The following is a 20150-nucleotide window of genomic DNA, read 5'->3' on the forward strand; positions in this document are numbered from 1 at the left end:
AGAGATTTTCTTCTGCAACAGAAGCTGCTGCTGGAAGAAAGTATCAGTCAGATAACCAGAACAGTTGCACCTAGAACACGTAGAGCAACCAGAAGCTTTAGGTGCACACAGATGTCCTCAGTTACATACCAAGAACATCTTACCTTTGTCATTCTTCCTCACACTGAGAAATGAAATAATTAGTTGGAGTAAAACATAATCTGCATGCTAAGACAGAAATATTTTTCCTGAAAAAGTATAATTTGCTGTCTATACGCAACCTGTGTGCAAGTCAGAGAACCTTCCCATATGTAGCTATGATTGAATCCATCTCCTGCATGCCCTGAACCGGTTAACAGCACGTGACATGAAGAAAGCACAGCAGCAGAAACTAACTGGATTGAAAGTGATGCTGAGGGGCATAACGAACATAGCTGATGAACAAGTTTAATAGTCCCCGTGCATGAGTTTGCTTGGGAGATCAATTACGCAGGTTGTGACCTTCATCAGCCCAGCCTTTTATCAAAAGCCATATTATGAGAATGTCAGAGTGCCACACCACATTGCAGCATTCACATCAAGTCATTTCTCTTTGCCTCTCTTGTTCAAGAAAATGAAAACTTCACACAGTGCTGAAGAGACTGTGAATATTTCTACAGTCCAGCAGATACTGGAATATGGAAAATCAATTTTCTGCTCCTATTTCAATGGAAAGATTTCCCCAGAGTTCCCAAGACAGGAATCAAACATATGTAGTGTGATACTAAAATGGCTGAAAAGTTTGTTCAGTTGCCTAGATAGGGCCAGAGAAACAGTAAAATATTCCCTGCCTAGGCATGTCTTCAACAGTGTGTTTAGGCCATGGGTGGTCCTGCAGAAGCTGATTTGTCTATCTGCAGTAATTAACAACTCTTCTCTGTTCTTTTGGTTTTCCACTCATCAGAGAGTCCTACCCAGTGAGGCAACAGTTCCTGGCAGCTGATGCTGGCACTGAAAGCAAGAATACAGATGCCAATTTCTCAGCTCAGTGAAAGATGGTATGATTAAAGCCAGATAAATTAAGCTGTCTTGCTCTGAATATTCCAGTGTGAGGTCTCTCCCCAGCCCAGTTCTCTTGCCATCAGGTAAGCCATTCCACCTTAGCAAAGTACTTTAGAAAAATAAATAAAATCACCTCTCTGTGGAAAAACTTTACAACATTGCCTCATCACAGACATTAGATGAGGGAGAGATCCAGCGCACATTCCCTTTCATGAAACTATAGAAATTGATACTCGTTGATGAAGAAAATAGGTCTACTTGGGCCTAAACTCTGCAAATGTTTGCCAAGTATGACCCTGACCTGTGGTAGATCCTACTTACCTTGCTCAGAACAATGACTTGGGGACAGGCAACCAGAAGGAAATCATCTTTCTAAATATGCACTTACTGGCCAATCATTTACCTATTTATGATAGAAACTTTGAAACCTTCGTGTGGTTCATGGCTCTAGGCTTAGAAATGTAATATAGTATCTGTGCTCACAAGCCAACGAGCTCAAATATGATCTTATTTGTACTAGCTGTATGCACTAGTGAAACTTGCTGGTCTCAGTGTAGGTACTCACAGTAGAGTTTGCAACAAAGAGTAATTCATTTCCAAACAACGAATAGTGGAAAACATTCATCCTGACAAGGTTATGCCCCCTGGTTTTGTAATGATTACTGTCTCTCCAGAAACTGGAAGTATGTTCTTCATTCGGAAAATAAATAGAGCTGGTTAGTAGTGTCTGGTAACGTACTTGTTAAGGAAAATGGAGATTTTAATATCAAGATTTTAGTTTTTCATCTAAAAGCTAGCATACCTTAGGAAGTTGGTCTTAAGCATCATGTAGGGTATTTTAGGATTAATCTACAACTGGCTCTGTGATTTGTAACTACAGGGATGTGAAGAATTTTCTTCTCCTGCAGTGCTGAGAGGAATCCTTAGTCTGATATGAGCTAAGCTTTAGCAGTAAGGAGACTTTCTCTGGGATACAAGGTCACAGACCTAATTTTCCATTTTACCTTCATAACAACGTAAGACCTGACAAAACAGCAATCTTGAAAGCTGATTTGACATCAACAAGTTAATCCTCTGTAATTGTAGTTTTACTTCAAAATTAGTATATTACTTGAGAAAGAACAAAACCTCTTGCTCACACATATACACACAGAGATTGCACCACACAATTTCCTAGCAATATTGCACTGGGAGGGTACACACATTTTAATTTGCCTAAGGCTTCAGCGTGCAATGAAGTGTTATGCCTAGCTGTAGCATGCTAGTGGGTGGCTTACTGGTTCCATGTGCTTCACTGCTACTTGTGTCCCAATGGCAAACGGCTGAAGAAGTGACCAATCAAGGAGGAGAAAACCCCCACATCATTTTTCAGTCATCCTTGGTTAAGACTTGTTCTTTTCTTTTCTTTTTTTTAAGGGAGATCAAGTAAAGTTTTAGATCTAAAAATCCCTGATAATAAAACTGTAGTTATCACAGAACTCTAGTTAATCTATAATCTTTACTGGAACGGCATGGCAAGAACATAAATCTATACTGAAGTTCATGAGGTTGAACCTGTCCTAACACAGTCAGGACTGTATGAATGCTAGGTAGCCAAGCTCTATCCCCGCTCCAAGGCTTAAGGGTTTTAATGGGCTTTAAAGGGAATTTGGTGGTTGGAAAAAGAAGGTGACAGAGCCACTTCTCTAGATTACATGAGCCAGCACAGCATAAAATAAACCTCTAGCAGAGAATCAAAACTTGAAGTACTTTATTTAACCTGCTCTCAGTGAAAACGGATTATTTCTCTCAAGCAGAGTGGTGGTCTAACCCGCTTCTTCCTCCTGCATCTCATTACCCTTATCATTGGGTTAGATCAATCATTTATGGGGAAGGTAAATGGAATCAGGGAACTGATCCAGGCTAAAAATAATCCCCCCCCCCTTTTTCTTCAGCTCTGATGCATTTCTTAATCTTGCTCACCACATTGCCTGTAAACAGCTGGACCACCCAAGCAAAGCAGAGAGTGGGGGCGGGAATGGCTGGTCAGCCGGCCTGAAGTGCTTAAGCCTGCAATTATACAGAGACAACTTTTCAGCTGACAGCTTTTGTCAGTGGAACTATGGCTTTTTCCAACGGCTGAGAAACAACTTGCTCCTCTTGAGACAAGGAGATCCCTCGACTTACACATACTTTTTTCAAAACTTAATTCTTAATTTTTAAGCTCAATCTCATTTCTTTGCATGCTTTTAAACCAAGAAAGATATCTATTTATAATCTAATATTCTTTCAGAAAGCACTTAATTCTCAAGCATTTGATTTGGCTTCACAAGACATGCTAGGCTGGTTAGCCAAGAAAGAGTTCAGGAGCTGTGACCTGTAGCATCCATCCTTGCACTGCTTCAAGAACGACCAGGATTATTTTCTCCTGAGCAGAGATTCAGAAAAGAATAAATACACAAATACACTAGATTTCTATATAGATATAGAACCTGATATTGAAGATTGCTGAGCAGCCACCAACTTCCAATGGCAACAAGGGTAGTGACAGCATTACAGACGCTTCTGGAAACACAGYCACCTACTTTAGGTGCCTGCACTGGTTCCTGTAATTGCTTAGCAACTCTGAAAAGACATAAATTAAAACAAGTACTTTGGACAGCATTTATTGCATATGGCTTCATCTTCCACAGCTTCCATTGAAAGTTGGCTGCAGGTCAACTACATTTTTTGACTACTTATCCCAGCTGAACAACCAGATGCAGTGAAGTCAATGAATAGTTTCAGCTTCACAGTCACACTATCCAAAATACCTAATAACTCCCCAATTTTACCTGAATTCATTTTCCCCTCTATTTTGTCTTTATGAAGGATCCCGATTTACAAATCAGGAAGAAAGCCAAACACATCAAGCTCAGCTATGTGCAGAAGCACAGACCACAGTTAACAGCAGGGTACTCCATACCATTCAGCACTGGCAGCGTATTACTTCTCATATTACTTCAGAGAGCTTTACGTAGGTAAATGATGAAAAGTAAACCGAAGCTGAAACCAGAGTACAAATACCATACACAGTGATCTCTGCGAKGAGGCTGTGGAAACCATTTGGAAAAGCAGTTGCTTTCCTCTATGGTGAGGCCTGGCTGTAAAGGAATTTTAAGTGTCATGACCTATTTCTGTGTTTTATCCTTCCCAAGCCCAACAACAGCTGAGAACACAGGACCTGCGCTCCTCAAGCGATAAAGACAAGTAAACTCTCTATCCAAGTATCTCTGGGTTAGTCAGCATAGTTCGAACCTCAAACAGCATGATGCAAAGATACAAGAGCTCGTTTAAACTGCTGTTAGAGCCAGTTATTGTGAAAGTAAAAATTCCACAGAGAAATCTGAGCTCATTGCCTAACCACTTTTTAAAGATAGCTCTACTCTGGCTTCCACTGTGTTACCTGTGTACAAAACACATGTATTATCTGGTATTTCACACAGATCATTCAGACATTGTTTCAAGTGTAGCAAAGGAAACTGTTCTTCTTATGCTGCTGATACTTATCTCTGTCCAAATGAAAAATACAAACAATGTTAGTATAGTTTAGCATCCAAGCAGGAAACTGGAATAGTTTTTAAATATTATCTTGCTTCAAACTATGTTAACAGATAGCAGCTCTCAATTGTTAGTAGCACAAATTACACTTTCATGGAGAGTGGTGTGTTCTCACAGATGTACATACACGCTCCTCTACTCTTTTCAGCCACCTTGAAAAAGTGCAAATGAAAAGCACATCTAGTAAATGTTTCCATTCAAAATGTCTTTCACAATGCATTTTTTTTCTTTCTTTCTTATTTTTGGGAGAGAGGGGAAGGGTGTCTAGGAGACATTCCAAAATATTCCAAAATAAAGACGCTAAACTAGAGGCCAAATTTAAGAAATATTGAACATTCAGTAGCATTCCTCATTACCATTTCAAAGGAACATTTGTTTAAGTGACTAACTTCAGATTTGGTGAGGGAGATTAATCAGTTGTAGGGACACTCAAACCATTAGCTAGGTCACTTTATCTGCCATTCCCTATTAGCATATTGAGGCACATTTGGTTTCAAAGACTCTTCCCTTGTGTATTCATATTGAAGTCTTTGCATTATTTAATAGAGACCTGTGAATACATATAAACAACTGCTGCCTGCTGACCTACAATGAACTTGCAGRCATGTTGATTTTATCTGTTTGACAGATTAAGTTTGCACTGACAGATGGACAATGCTACTGTTAAATTAATTAAAAATGAATACCATTAACGTTAGATAAGCACAAAACAAAATTACCTTTGCGGTAAGGTGTTTTCAAATAGYAGGGAAAAGGAAAAGAAGTTAGAATAAAATAGATCCTGCTACCTTTAAAGATATTTACTTCCAATTTTTCCTTTTTCCTTCCATTTTTCTTCTTGGCAATGCTTTTATTATCCTGTACCCTTGTATTATCTACTTAATTCGTGTTAGCTGACCACTAGTGCACTTTCTCAAATTTATAGAGCCTAATGGCAAGCCGAATAATTTCAAATGTACCTTTCATTGAATAGAATGTACTGGTCAAGATTTAGAGAACTATTAAAAATATATCCAATCACTCCATTTTCTACCATTAGCTTTCTGCTAGGGAAAAAAAATGAAATTAGTATCTCCTTCAGTTTTTACTAACTGGTGTTCTTACAAAGTCCATGGATCACTTCAGTTCTCATTCCCATTCTCCTTGCATTTCTGAGGCAGAAGATTTAGACTTGCAACTTGGTAAATTTTTCCGACATTACTACTCATACAATTTTGTGAGTGCATCCGCTTAACCACTGTTTGCAAGCAAGTCTTAAAAATTCCTAGTTAGGATAAAAATTTTCACCTGCCAAGAAGTCAAACTAAGTGTCCACAATTCAATTAGCTACAAATACCACAGCAGCAACAAACCAGTACTTCAATTTCTGTTGGCATGTAACTCTTTATAAAAACTCTTTTGTTACTGTTCAGATTTAAAACAAGTATTGTCTCCACTGCATATATCTGATATTGGTATTTTTTTTTGAAGCATTTTGCCAATAGAAAGATGAGTTACAAAGAGAAAAAAAGAGATAAGATTTGTTATTTTAAATCTGAACTATAAGATCAATTGCTACTGTAATTATAATTTTTGCACTTTTATATCCAACAATGAAGAATTAAATACATAAACAGAAGAAAATTTTTTCTCCACAATGAGATCCAAATATTGGAAAACTCATATGGATTACAAGCCTATAATGTAAAGAAATCAAAGAACAAAACTTTCCGGCCACTATGCCAGAGGAAAANAAAAACAACACTGGCTCATTACACAAAACCTGAGCAGATCAACCCAAAGAATGGAGAACCAAGTTATTTAAAAGGCTTTAATGCATACAGACGGTTATTCCTATTGACTTCAGTAGCTACTCTTACATGTGTAAACTTTGATAATAAGTATAAAGAGTCTGTCAGAGAGCAGACACATTTTACATTTATGATGATTAAGACAAATTGGCAGTAGGTTGCAGAGTTTTGTGCATTTTGGCCTCAGCTGCAAAATCAGTTGGAATATAATGTTTCAGGTTCAAAGTGGCAAAGGAACTTGTAGTCCACAAGCAAGATGAGGTACCGGGTGGGAAAGAACAGCAAGCAGAATGTGGTAACTGTGCAAAGTGCAGCAGTTTGATAGCCACATCCTCATAAATCTTTACATACCAGGATGTTCCGTGAAATTTTAAACAGACTTCTGCAATCAGTTTCCATTGCAAGGACAAGTGACAGACTGCCATTTGGGCATCAAGTGAATACGTAACAACACAACTAGTTTTTCACCTGTCCATATATTATTCTGATTTTCTCTGTTTCTGCTCAAAATTGCTCAATTTAAGCACATTATTCAGCACAGCATTTAATTAAATACATTAAAATTATTGTCAGCTTTTTCTCTGTCTTTTCATGCAATTATTTTAGTCAAAGTTTGTATAAAACCCTCCATTTTATTTTTTCTGCTGGAGGGTAGGGAAGGGGGAGAAGAGGAAAGAYGAGCTCTCTCATCTTGCCTCTGGTTTCTGTAACATTTCTTCTTCTCACTACCATTTTCCATTCGCTTTCTTTGGCTTGCACTGCTACTTCTCTGTCTTTCAGACATGCACAGTCCCACCTCGTTATTGCCCCTAGGCCCAAATGTTCATCCATACAGTCCAAAGCAACAAGTCCTCTCCATGGCACAAGCTCCACTGATACACTAGTCCGGGAGGGCATCTAAAATGCTGCCACTAGGGCTCTTCCTCTGGCCTCCTTAGCGACTGAACTACTTATGAACTTTGTTACATTTGAGTTTTGCCACACTGAAAAAGACAGAGGTTGTTAAACATTCACTTTGGTTATAGTTGTCATAGCAGAATTCAGACTAGTGACTTGGTTTCAAAGGTGATCTTGAGCAAAGGTATACGCAGGTGGAAGGTGTCATGGTGATGTCACCAGCCTGTTTCACCACAGAACACACCCCAAAACAGTCATACAGCTCAGGCCATTCAGTCTCTTCTGGACTAAGTCTTGCATCCAAGGAACRGTGAGCAATGGAACCCTCCACTGACTGTTTGTCTCTTGGCCTCTGACTTAAGTCGCCAATAAGAATACTGATAGTTGCTGCAGAATCAGGGTTATCTGACATTTAATTTGAATTTTTAGATGGCACAGGTACTTGGGGACAGAMTCGCACATGGCCTGAGGCAATACGATTCTGCAGCAGCTAGCTTCGGGGTGCACGGACGAGGCCTTGTCACGTGGCACACCCAGCACTGATCCACATCTTTGCTGCCTGCTCAAAGTATGGCAGAAGTTCAGACACCTCTAATCAAATGGTTCCCGTGTGCAGAAAAGGTATTCCTAGACAGAATAAAAACTACATCAGATGTACAGATCAGATCTGTGTAGGTCAAAYGCTAAAACATATTAATATGCCACCTGTGAAATCAATTCATTCACTTACATCCTAGATGCTTAACATTTTCCAGGTAGTTACAGTGAGAAAGGGTAAGAAAATAAATAAATAAATGTTATTATAAAATAATCAACTTTGCTGGATCCTTAGATGTGCTAAAAGCCAGACAGCCATCAACGCCAGCAGAGCTCAATACTCCCACAAAATAATGCTATGCTATGCCTAGAAAACAGAGTGAGCAGTAATAGCTATCCAACACAAAAACACCCTACTCCCTTCAAGAATAACTGTGTGAATAGTAGCAATGATTGTACCATACGTGTAAGCAATTACTGTCAGGACTCCATCTGGATCAAAAGTTTGGCAAATGTTTTACTAGCACAAGAACTTCCAACTTAAAACTGAATTCTGAGTTATGAGCCAGTATCTCGCTTTAATTCTCCTTTCTCTACAACTAGAGCACTCATCAAAGGATATTCTTTTGATTTCTTCTCATCTCCCAAGAGAATTCTGATTCACCTGAGCAGTTTCAATTCAGCAAACACGCAATTTAGGTTTCCTTTTCTTGGATGGGGAAAAGGAAAAAGAAAAAGAGAGAAAAAAGAAAAAAGAGGGCAAGCCCTGGACAGCTCTGTAACTAGAGCTTTCAGGTGAAAACAAGGAGATTCAGGTTCAAGTCTTGCTCTAATTTCCTGCCTTTTATAATGGCCTCATTAGTGACCAAAGGAGATAATGCAGGAGGAGCTGATTAACTGTACTTTCATACCCTAACTTATTCTGTAAGTTTTCCATATAATGACCTCAGAACGGAAGCTCTAAATCCAGTTCCTCTCAGCCCAGAAGACTATCCTAAGCAAGCTATACTCTTTTAGATGAGTTCTTGCCCAGTATCCGTTGCTGGAATTGGTGCCCCTTAGTCATCGTCTGAGAAGGAATATAAGAAAGCCCCATTGATAAGCTCAAATGTCCGTGGAGCCAGCCTCCCATCTCCAGTGCCATTCAACAGTGGATCTCAAGTGAGGAGCATAAGAACAAGGCAACCCAGGGATGCTCCCCAGAATACTTTTCCTGCCTTCAGAAACTTGTGGCATTCCTGGAGAGAAAGAAAAACTACATAGCCCAAGCCCACTAAAAAATGTCTCAAATTAATTTGAAGAATCACAAGTAGATGGTAAAAATCAAGGTCCAAAGCGTAGCTTTGCAGATTCGACCAGACTTCTATCATACTTCAAYTGTAAGGTCTTTATTCCTTTTAGCAGGAAAATCATCTTCAATGTCAGATTTACAACACCCAGCAAACTTGGGAAGTTGTATACCGCACAGTCAAAGGAACAGTCCACAGCTATTGAAAGAGCTTAGACAGGAAATGACAAATGATCGTTTTTCTTTCATATTTCTACTCCAAGCATGGAGCTGTTATTTTGCAGCAGTAGGTTTCAAATGAGTATATCAATTTTGACCGAGAGCAGTTGTTCATAATAGAAACTATATTAATTGCTGCTTTTTTTAAAAAATGCATTTTCATCTTTGAAATTAACTTGGGAATAGCTGACTACCTTACTGCAGTTCAGATTTGAAACACAGCAAGAAGCAGAGTTCTGTAAAATAAGTTGAAACAATGCTAAAATTCTACCTGTATAGACTTTTTATCACACTTGCAAGTTCAAGCTGTATCTCAAGTCTCATCTTAGCTCAGTAATGCTAGTAACTCATCAACCACTTCCTGCTGAGCCAACCTATCTGCTCAGCCAATTCCTTTGCATAGCTCCTGGCGTTTCACAATGCAATCGCTCTCTTACTCCATTTGAGTACCACAATATGGGTGTACTCATTTCAGTGACTGCTGCACCGATGTCAAGCCCAAAAAGGCACCAYAAAAATATTAACTGATTAGCTTTCATAACCTCATTGTGCAAAGAGTTAAAGATTAATGTTGTTTTACACAGGAAGAAACTGAGGCAGAAAAATACCTTATCCAAGACTATTCATAAAGTCAGCTGCAAACTAAAAAATCCTGGTCTATCGCTCAATTAAACAGAAACTTCTTATAATAGAGCATCTGAACCTTAGTTACATCTACAAAGAACAGGTTTCTCTATTATGCCAACATGCTTTGCATATATACAGAATTTTGTATTTGGAAAGATCAATTGCAGGCCTATTCAGAAGATTCACATTCAAAACAAAATTAGTAATAATTGATTAACCTAAAACTGATTTATTAGGTGAAAAGAGTCACTATCTGAGAAATCACGATTTAATTCTTCCTATACATTGAAGATTTCATACAAAATTATTTTCTTCACATGTCTCAACAATTCTTTCTTTAGCCCTCTAGCATTGTTTTTCATTGAAAGCATATTCCATTGCTGGTTCATCTAAAATTAAATCAAACAGGAAATAGTGAACATGTGTCTTTGTTACAGACTCTTCAGCACCTGAGGATGTATGACCTAGAGTTTATAGCAATTATCAAGACAGGAGGTTTTCAGACGAGCACTGTTTGTACAAAAGATCAATTTAAGAGACTATASTGTTTAGCAAGTGCCAGCACCAAGAATTCAGGATTTAGACAGCAGAGGGACAAATCTGAGACTGCAGGTTCTTTGAGAAGGAGGGAGGATTGTTTTTCAACCACCTGTCAAGTGACCATGCAGGTCAGTATCTATGAATCACGTTCCAGGATGTCACATCAAACCTGTTTAGTAACCCTATACTACACAGGAATATAGTATGAGTGAAAAGGATTTAGCAGCCTCGAGTTTACTCCTCATCCAAAAAAAATTATTCTGATTTCATTCCAAAGGCTGATTTGCTAACTATCATTGTATCTTTAGCGGTGTAATTTGGTATAGCTTTCCCAGTAAAATAGGAATAATATCAGGATTATCTCGTGTTTTCATCAGAGAACTATCTGCAAAGTTAAAATTTGTTGTTATTTATATGGCACAAAYATCCTCATCCAAGGACACTTATTCTTCTATAAGAAAACAATCAGCCTCCAAATAGAAGTAGGAAAATGCAATGTCAGCATCATATTGTTTCTTAAACTGTTCTATATTAGGAAATACATTATTTTCATCTAGGATATACCTAAACACTGTAATTACCACAATACCTCTTCTAAAAATGGGAAGACACCCACCCAATGTCTATTGCTGTTCCAAGACAAGGGAAGAAAAAAAAAAGCAGATGTATTTTTCCAACAATGCTATCATCTTCATGATTTTTCATATCTTACCATGGATCTTTCATATCTTACCTGAAACAAATAGCAAGCAATCAGACCAAAAGCCTAGAAATGAATCTGAGCAGCTGAAAGAAAAGCTGCATTCAAAGGGGTCACAAAGGGTGAAGTGGAGGAGAACAAAGATTAAAATAATAGTGAAAATATAGTGGTGCTATTATATCATACTGATCACTGTTTACAGAGGATTAGGGGAAAAAAATCCCTATGACACCTTGCCTAAATTAACTAAGCTATCACTGGTTACTCTGATTACAAAGTCTCTGAGAGAAGGGCTATCCTTGTGTTCTGCATTTGTACAGCCATCAGTGCATGAGAGAATTATTCCCGCATTAGGACCCACAGACACACCATGATATGAGTAATAAAAATATAAAAAGATGAAATATTCTCATTCACAGTACTGCTCTGAAGAAAGGAATCTCAAAACCGTATGGAAAATTCAAAGGCTTCAGATACAACTAGAGAAGTTACTTCTAGCATGCAGGTCTGCCTCATATTAATCTATCATTGCATTAGTTGAAAAACAAAATCACAATTGTGCTGCCAAATCTGAAAAACATACACTAGAGAAAGTTAAAACCTTGAGCAAAATCAGTTTGTGGGAGGCTGAGGGATTATGAAACAATTCCAGTGTGTTGAGATCTTCCCAACAGTCCAAAAGCCATTTCATAGGCAAGTTAGCAGATTTGTAACCATCTGTCAAAAGGGATCACCCAATGTACAGCACATACATAAATATATCATACACATAAATCTTTTATGTAAAAAAAAAAATCTTTGTCATTTACAAAAAAGAGGTTTTTATTAAAAAAAAATCTCTCTGTCATTGCAACTTGTGCTCTAGAAATCCCATCTGCATGGCTACCATGGTAACTCTGCAGTACTGCTCATTTTTACAAATAATGATCCAGCCACAAAAAGGGCAGGCACTTCAGGCTTATTTTTAAGGCCAGTCTCAAAAAGCCATGAAGGGAAGAGGGAGGTTGGGACAAAAAACAACAACAAAACCCCACAACAAAACCCCAACAAATCCAGAGCCAGACAACTGTATATTTTTCAGCATTATCAGTGAAAACTGCAAGGAGCTCCTTCAAAACAAAACAACAAACAAGCTTATGGAGTTAATTACTTCTTCCCTTCCTGCTGTCAATACATACAAATACAGCCTGCTGCTAAGGCCCTCAGTCATCTACCATATGTAAAAGGCCAGAAACGGCAGGGGAGTTGCACCACATAACTTCTAGTACTTCATCCTTTCGCTTTCACCGGGCAGACTGAAATCCTATTTTAACAAAGACACTAAACTGGCTGATAAAAGTCCGAGGTTTTGGAATGGGCTTTTAAAGTAATTGGTTGAACCCTGTGTAACATCAGTCATACTTCATTTCTGACATGCACAAAGGTGAAAAGGCCTTTGGCTGGGGTAAACTACAAGAAAAGTTACACTTTTGCTGCATTTATGTCTCTCCATTTAAAACACATAATTGTTTTAAATGGCCTCTTGGTTGCATGTTGGATTCAAACTTTGGTCATTACACTTGGGTAATGAATCAAATTCCTAAACTATGTTGTTCTTGGCATGTGTTTTTGCATAATTATTTCTTTTGTAGAGAGTATGCTACCAAATAGAGCCTTTGGCCATAATATAAACACTGCTTGCCTTCTTTTTTTTCCTAAGAGTTGTTTTAAATTATACAGTTTTCAATGTACATCACCCACCAGGATCACCTCCATTAAGAAGTGTGTTTTTAAAGTATTATCATGTGAATTTATTGAGAGCAGTTCATCATTTAATGATACCAAGTTAAGGGAGCAGAACTGTTCACCATGTTAAATTACTTCTCAGTTTTTTGGCTAAGATTAAGTTTAGTGTAGAATTGGATTTACAATATTTCCATTAACAAAAATATAGCCAGGACTCTTGAGACGTCAGCCCAAAACATGCTCCAGAACACATAAGTTATTCTCCCCAGCAGCTAGGCTTCAGGGCTGTTTAAAGAGAAATTCTATAGTATGTTTGAGGTTTTATTAATTTGAGCTCAGAAAAACAACACTCTAAAGGGGTCTGACAGACAGCTAAGGGGAGAAACACCTGCCAAAGCACTGTCACCTTCCCGTAGTGTCCCCATCAAAATTTCGCAGATCAGCCCAGGAGAAACCTTCACCAGGCTAGTCACCAGCCTGCTGAGACAGTCAGTGGAAGACATCACTTTTGGTGGCATCTCTATAATCCGAATACTGAAAATTGGAAAAAGACTCCCAAACAAAACTCATGTAACAGCTGAACAGTCTTCAAAAGCTACTTCCAAGGTAGGTCAGACTCAATGTGGGATACAGTTTCAAAGCTTTATTAATTAATAATTTCCCAATCTCTTGAGGTTTTCTTACTGTTTCAAACTACCTCTTTACATAGTTTAGTTCAGCATGGAGTGCAAGCAACTACTAAGCAAAGCAGCTGCACATGCTACATTTGTAGGTACTCAGTATTTTCAAACCTGTAACCTCCCACGCACTTGCATACACTAAGGCCAAAAAGAATGCAACATGCGAGTCAAATTACAGAAGTCCTACAGTATCTAAATCTGTAGGTTACATACACTTATCAGGACTATTACTGAGAACCTACCAAAGGTGGTCACTATAACCAGTGTTTCTTGAGAATGTCAATGCTCCATAAAGGCCTTATTTGAATCCCTATTAAATGACTGCTCTTTGGGCACTAAAGGCTTAAACCTGAGGAGTATGAATTACTCCCAGCAGAGACTGAAGTCAGCTGACAATAAAGGATTGTAGCAGACGAGTTTAATCCAATGCCTAGCTTTAAATTGTTAAAGCCAAGTAAGTTGAATTCCACCCCAACTCTTTCATCTTGGATCAACTATCTGGCTAAAGTAAATGAGTCCACAGCCTGAGGAAAGAATGAAGGGAGGAATGAAAGACCAAATATTCTTCCACCAGAGATATCAAGAAAACACTCACACGTTTTTAACTTTTAAAATAAACTTAAGATTTACACTGTAGGCTACTTCCCTGGATTGCCCCATAGCATCCATTAACAAGGCATGAAAGGAGTAAACCTTGATTTCCACAGGCCTGTGGCAATTTCTACTTGAAAAAGAAACATGTAGAAGAGTTGTTATCAGGGAAGATAAGCAAAAGTCATTAAGCACTTAAAAACATTGTCCTTTAAGAGAAACAGGCTTGGGGCAAAATAATGAAGTCTTTGGCGGATAGTAGGGCAACAAGCAGAAGGCTCCAAACCCTGAACCAACTGGGGTTGCAAAGCTGTAAAGAACAGTGTGATTTCTAAGCAGCACTACCAGAAAACATTGGGTAATAGAGAAAAGCAAGAAATTCTGCTGCAGGCTTCTGAACCCATGATCAGCAGAGCTGACGTTCAACGTAAAACGAAGCCACATGAGCAGGACCTGCAGGTCTGTACAACAGCCAAAAAGGGGAGAGGGAGGGAGGGAAGCAGCAGGGATCACATTTCAGCCCTTAAGCATCTCAGCTCTCTGACCCTCTGCATCTGATTCCAAGCTCAAATACAGTTCTGACGTCCAAGGTGTCACCCTATCTCCAATTAATCAAAGGAGAGTTCTGTTTAAGTAGCCCCCTCTCAGGAATCCCATGGCCTGGCTTGGAATTTGATCTCTGTCATAGCTGTCAACAGATCCACTTCTTGCTTCTCCCTTGCTTTTGTTTTTTTTCAAAGGCAGCTCAGTAAGTCTGAAATGAAACACGCACAGACAAAGCAGAGGAATACTGGGGCTTTTTTGCAGGAACTAAGCATTGGGGTTTTTTGCTACAGTGTATAATGACTAGYTCACGCAGGTGCTGAGGACAGAACTGCTAAGGATATGTTAAATGCTCTTAAGTTACCACTTAACAATGCATCATTCTTAAAAAGGGAGCAAACATGAAGCTTAATTAATCCTAACAGTCAAAAAAGAAATCTATCAGGCTCTGTTTCACGTAGCCTAGTGTTTTCTGATCTAATTGGATTTTTTAATTGTTTACCAATCTATCAGCAAACCTTCCCACAGCACCCACATGAACACAGAGAATCTGATCTTTAAACAAACTGTCTGGAGAGACCGGTATGATAAGCAAAAGAAGTAATTATGCCATTCAGAAATCAATTTAGTTTCAGGAAGAATGTATTGCAGTAATTATCTTAAACATGGGGTGAAGTCCATGCAAAATCACTGAGCCAGACCTTAATACAACACCTGATTTCAGTGAAATACCAGAAAGCTGACAGTATTATCATCTCCATGCAAGAGATTGAGATCGACAAACCTTTTCCAGTGACTTTTGATCAAAATATGCATAGCTCTGTAGACCAAGGTCTCGTGCTACCACATAGCTACAGCTTTCAAAACCATCTTTAGGAAATCAATGTCCAGCCTTTTCAACACACACCTAACCTTTGTCCAGTCATTCACGGTCACGCACCTCAGATAAACACCATTTCTTTCCTTAAAGGATACACCCATCACATGCAAACTGCTGAAATAAAACCTTCACAGCCTGAAATTTTGAGAAATTATTTGATTTTTTCCCCTTTATACTAGAAAAGCAGGAACTCACCCCCCTTCTCCTCAGTAATCTACCCAAAATATCTCACTCTGATCTTAAGTTGTACACTGGGCAAATCATCRTAGCACTTCATGGTCTAACCCTGCAAATCGCTGAGGGCTTTCTGCAAGGGCCATGTATCCTCCACTCCCACTGACTCACAACGGAATCTGAGACACTTTAATTTCACAGTTTAAACCGAAAATAGATCTAAGAACTAACCTCACAAAACAAATAAAACAACAAAAATTCTTCAGATGGATCACATCCTAAATCCAACTCACCGTGCAGCTGTACAAGTAAATCAGGTGTACAAGGAGGATGGGAATACCTGGCAATTTGGGGGAGATGCCCCTGTTGGTGCCAATATGAATTAAGACAGACTTACATTAAGCCATAAAATTGCATCCCTATGAACTTAATTTAAGTTTTCAAGCCCAAACAGTGCCTGAGAGTAAACCAGTACTGACAAGATCATTCTCCTTTAAGGCTCAGCTCAGTACCATTAACTGTCCTTTTCATGCTTTGGTTCATTATTTTTAATCTATGGCTTCAAAAAACTTAACACAATGGGTCAACATAGGATGAAAAAAGAATAAAGGGGGAAGACCACATTAACCCTAAAACAATGTATTTGGATCTAATTCTGATCAACTACTAAAATGAATAAGCAAGGTAAAATTTTGCCCTGTATCACCCCCCTCATGGTGATTCTGTGAACATGCAAGAGGTCTCCTCATTGAAGTCTTGAGCAACATCAGTACTCCAACTGAGAGGAAAGACAAAACAAAATTGGGCTTCTTACTGTAGCTCACTCTAAGTCTAATGAGCTATTATTTTTTTAGACAGKGGGAAAGAGATGGCTGTGAATAAGACTAGAATTAATCTCTCAATTTGAATATACTTCCCAAATCTTGTGACTAATAAACCTTTCACCTCACATATCTCRCATAATAGTTCACAAAGCAGAAAGCAGAGATCTACAAAATGAGAACTAACAAGACTAACCCACTTCCTCTCTCCTGACACCTCTTGCTTACAAGCATACACTTGTTCAGATATACATTCAAGAAACATTCTCRTTTTCTTAGCTGTCAGAGGAAGAAAACATAGTACCCACTTTTACATAGATTTTAATTAAATTAAATTAGAGCAGTTCAGTTTTCTCTTCTAGTGCTGCATTTTTATTTGCAGTATTTTCATTTATTTTCCCTATGGAAACACTTTGTTTTGCAAAAACACAAGAAAAGACTGACTGAAGAATTTCTAGCCAGTTCATTGCTGAGAAAAAGCAGGACAGCTTCTTCAGCCTCAGTTTCCTCTGCTATTTGTTTTGGAAGTTGTTTTTCTTTTCCCTTATTAGTTTAAGTGATTAGACATGGAGAAAGTGTCTCCATTTTACAGATGGGAAAACCAAGATACTAAGAGTTAACATTAAGTGATTTGTGTAGTCAAAAAGAACTTGGCTTTTGTGGCTGCCAAGCTGCTTTGCTCCCTTCCCACCATTTTCTCCATTCATCTTGCAGAACACTACAGCACATGTAGTCTCACTTCTGTCACATTAGGGAGGCACAGTGCATATCGCACACGGAGGTCCTGAAGCCAAAATATCTCTTCTGCAACATTTGTCATGGTGCAACTGTGAACCCCTAGTACAGTTCTCTGAATGTGCTCCGCAAGAAGTAGGTCAGCTGGCAATATCCCCCCTACTCCTGATCTCTCAGAAGGATAGCTAGTCCAGTAACAGCAATCCACTGGGAATGACAGAGTTAAATTTTGTTAGAACAGGACATTCCCCTCTGTAAAGCTGATTAATGTGCTGAAAAACCAAAGCCAAGACACTAGGAATGGGAAGTAGAATTACCGAACGTGCGTCACCAATTCTAGGTTCCTCTTTTCTCCTGTTGTTGAATTACTGAGGCTTGCGTGTTTTCAGGACCTTTACTTGAGTAACAATACGAATTTGATTCTCCAAATCTACTGAGCTGAAGAACTGCCATCATTTTTGGTGGAATTTCACTAATCAGTTGATTCAATGAAAAGAAAAAAGGCAACTGTGGCCATTAAGGAATAACATACACTGCAGCATTTTAATAAGCCAAGTCATTATAACTTGCTCAGCAGAAATGTCAAGAGGTTTTGTTTGCTTAAAAGGAAACAGTTAAAGTAGCTGTTACAGTATTTGCAGTGACTCTTTCCCCAGACTCTGAGCTATTAATGACTGTAATTCTGACTAGAGTATGATTTAGCAATAGTCACGTTGACCCTGTACAGCATATCATGGGACCATACAGCTTCAAAACACTCAGCAAATATTAACCTGGTTATTCCTGAGGACACAGAATTTTTATTTCCATTTTTCAGGTGAGGAAACTGAGACCCAAAGAGAAATGGTACCACACCAAAATATCAAAAGATGGAAAGACAGAATTAATTCTGGGAACTACTAGACCTGTAGCTGATGCAGTATCTGTTCTATAATAAAAATGTCAGATTTTGATTGCAGCACAGCAACTTGCTTATATCAGTCTTGGTACTTCAGTAGTACTCACTGTCGCACTTATGCAAACCAATACTAAAGGTCAGTGTATTTAACAGCAACATAAAGTTGACACTGTTTATTGAATGCTGCTAGCCTAATGCAGCAAAGAAACACAAGTAAAGACACAAGGATTTACTCAGGATGACCACAACTACAGCAAAACTCTGTTTAGAGTGAAAGAGAATGAACACTCTCAATTCTTTAAATAATACAGTGTCATTGAATGCAATTCTGGTTACAGCAAGTTTCCCACGTGTAGTAAAATTCTTCCTGAGGAAAAAATGGGTTCATTTTAAGAAGGTTCCAGTCCCCATGTTTATCATTCCTCTGCTGCTGTTTGAAAGATCCAGACAAACAGAACAAAAATCTGACTCACTGAAATGGAAGAAACATTATGACTGACGTTATGTTTATTTTGTGATTTAAAGCAACTTTTCCAACTGGAAAAAGAATCACTATCAYTTTCACTCCTTTTCGTTGCTACTCCTATATATATAATTTCAGGTAAATATGCCACACTTGCTTTGTTACTGTCCCTTCAGCAGTGGGAAGGTTTATTATTAATTTATCCTTAGCTATTACTAAGGGATTTTCAATTTATTGCTCAAGGAGTAGAAACACAGACTTATCAGTAGAACTACTTAGGAAATAGTCAACATCAACGCTCATGAAACGTAAGAAACTTTTGTCTGGTACCATATGGAAATTAATAATAATGTGTTAATCAGACAAGCTGAGAACTTGCTTTCTAAAATGCATCTCTAACCTCCAGAGATAAAGAAATAACTGAATAAGTAGCAACAACTTATATAAATTATGAACTGACAYGGAAGGCGTTTTACCCATCTTCATTACTGGAGATGGAGATACTGACTGATGTTGACCTATTTTCCTGGTCTTTATTATATGTTCATACATACGACTGCTAAAATAACTTTGTACTGCCACACAAGATACAAACAGAGGATCACAAAATAACTTCGCCACAGTAGAACGAAAGTCACTCATAATTAGGAAATACATTCCTTTATTAGAAATGTTTTGGTCCATGAAATTAGAAACAGTTGAATGAGACACTCAGTTAAAGACTAAGCCTTATTTTTCACTACTGTGTAGTTAAATACTTTTGACTACTTCATGCTTGTACAAGGATTTGAAGATATAAATCTGTCATCAAGTACCAGAATTATTTCTCAAAAAACAAAAAAAAAAAAAAAAGGGGGGGGGGAGGGGAAGAGCCTGGGGTTGAACAGTTCAGTAAAATCCCTCAAGCTTTTCCAGGAAGAAATATTCTTTCAAAAATAGTTCATCAACTTTTTATCTTTGTACAATTCAAACAACTTGACTTTAAAAAATCTTCATCATTAAAGGTTCTCTGCAGTAAAGAAGTCTGGCTTGCCATGTTAAGAGGGAGCTATTCAGGACTATAAGCGTATAAGACAATTCATCTGTATAACCATGTAAGATGACCTTTCTTTTGCGTTTCTTCCAACTCTAAATATCTTCTTTTTTAATCAAAAATGAGCATTCATTTAGCTAAGTTATTTAACTTGGACTTCAGAAGGTTCAGAGCATTTTTTACTCTGACATAGACTTTGAATTTTTTAGATAGAAATATACAGCTTAACTTCCCCAAAGACATGCAAATAATATTACCCAATCATAGGAGTGTATCATGAGAAGCACTAAATCATAATTTTTTCCTGTCTCATTTGAGGCAGATTCCTACAATTAGGAAAAGAAAATGGCCCTTTCAGAGGACTTCCTGATCTCTGGTAAATGACTCATCCAGCGAAGGTACTTCTCTTT

Source organism: Rhea americana, unplaced genomic scaffold, assembly GCF_003343005.1.
Source record: "Rhea americana isolate MKP2758 unplaced genomic scaffold, rheAme1 scaffold_24, whole genome shotgun sequence".
In the NCBI taxonomy this organism is placed as follows: domain Eukaryota; kingdom Metazoa; phylum Chordata; class Aves; order Rheiformes; family Rheidae; genus Rhea; species Rhea americana.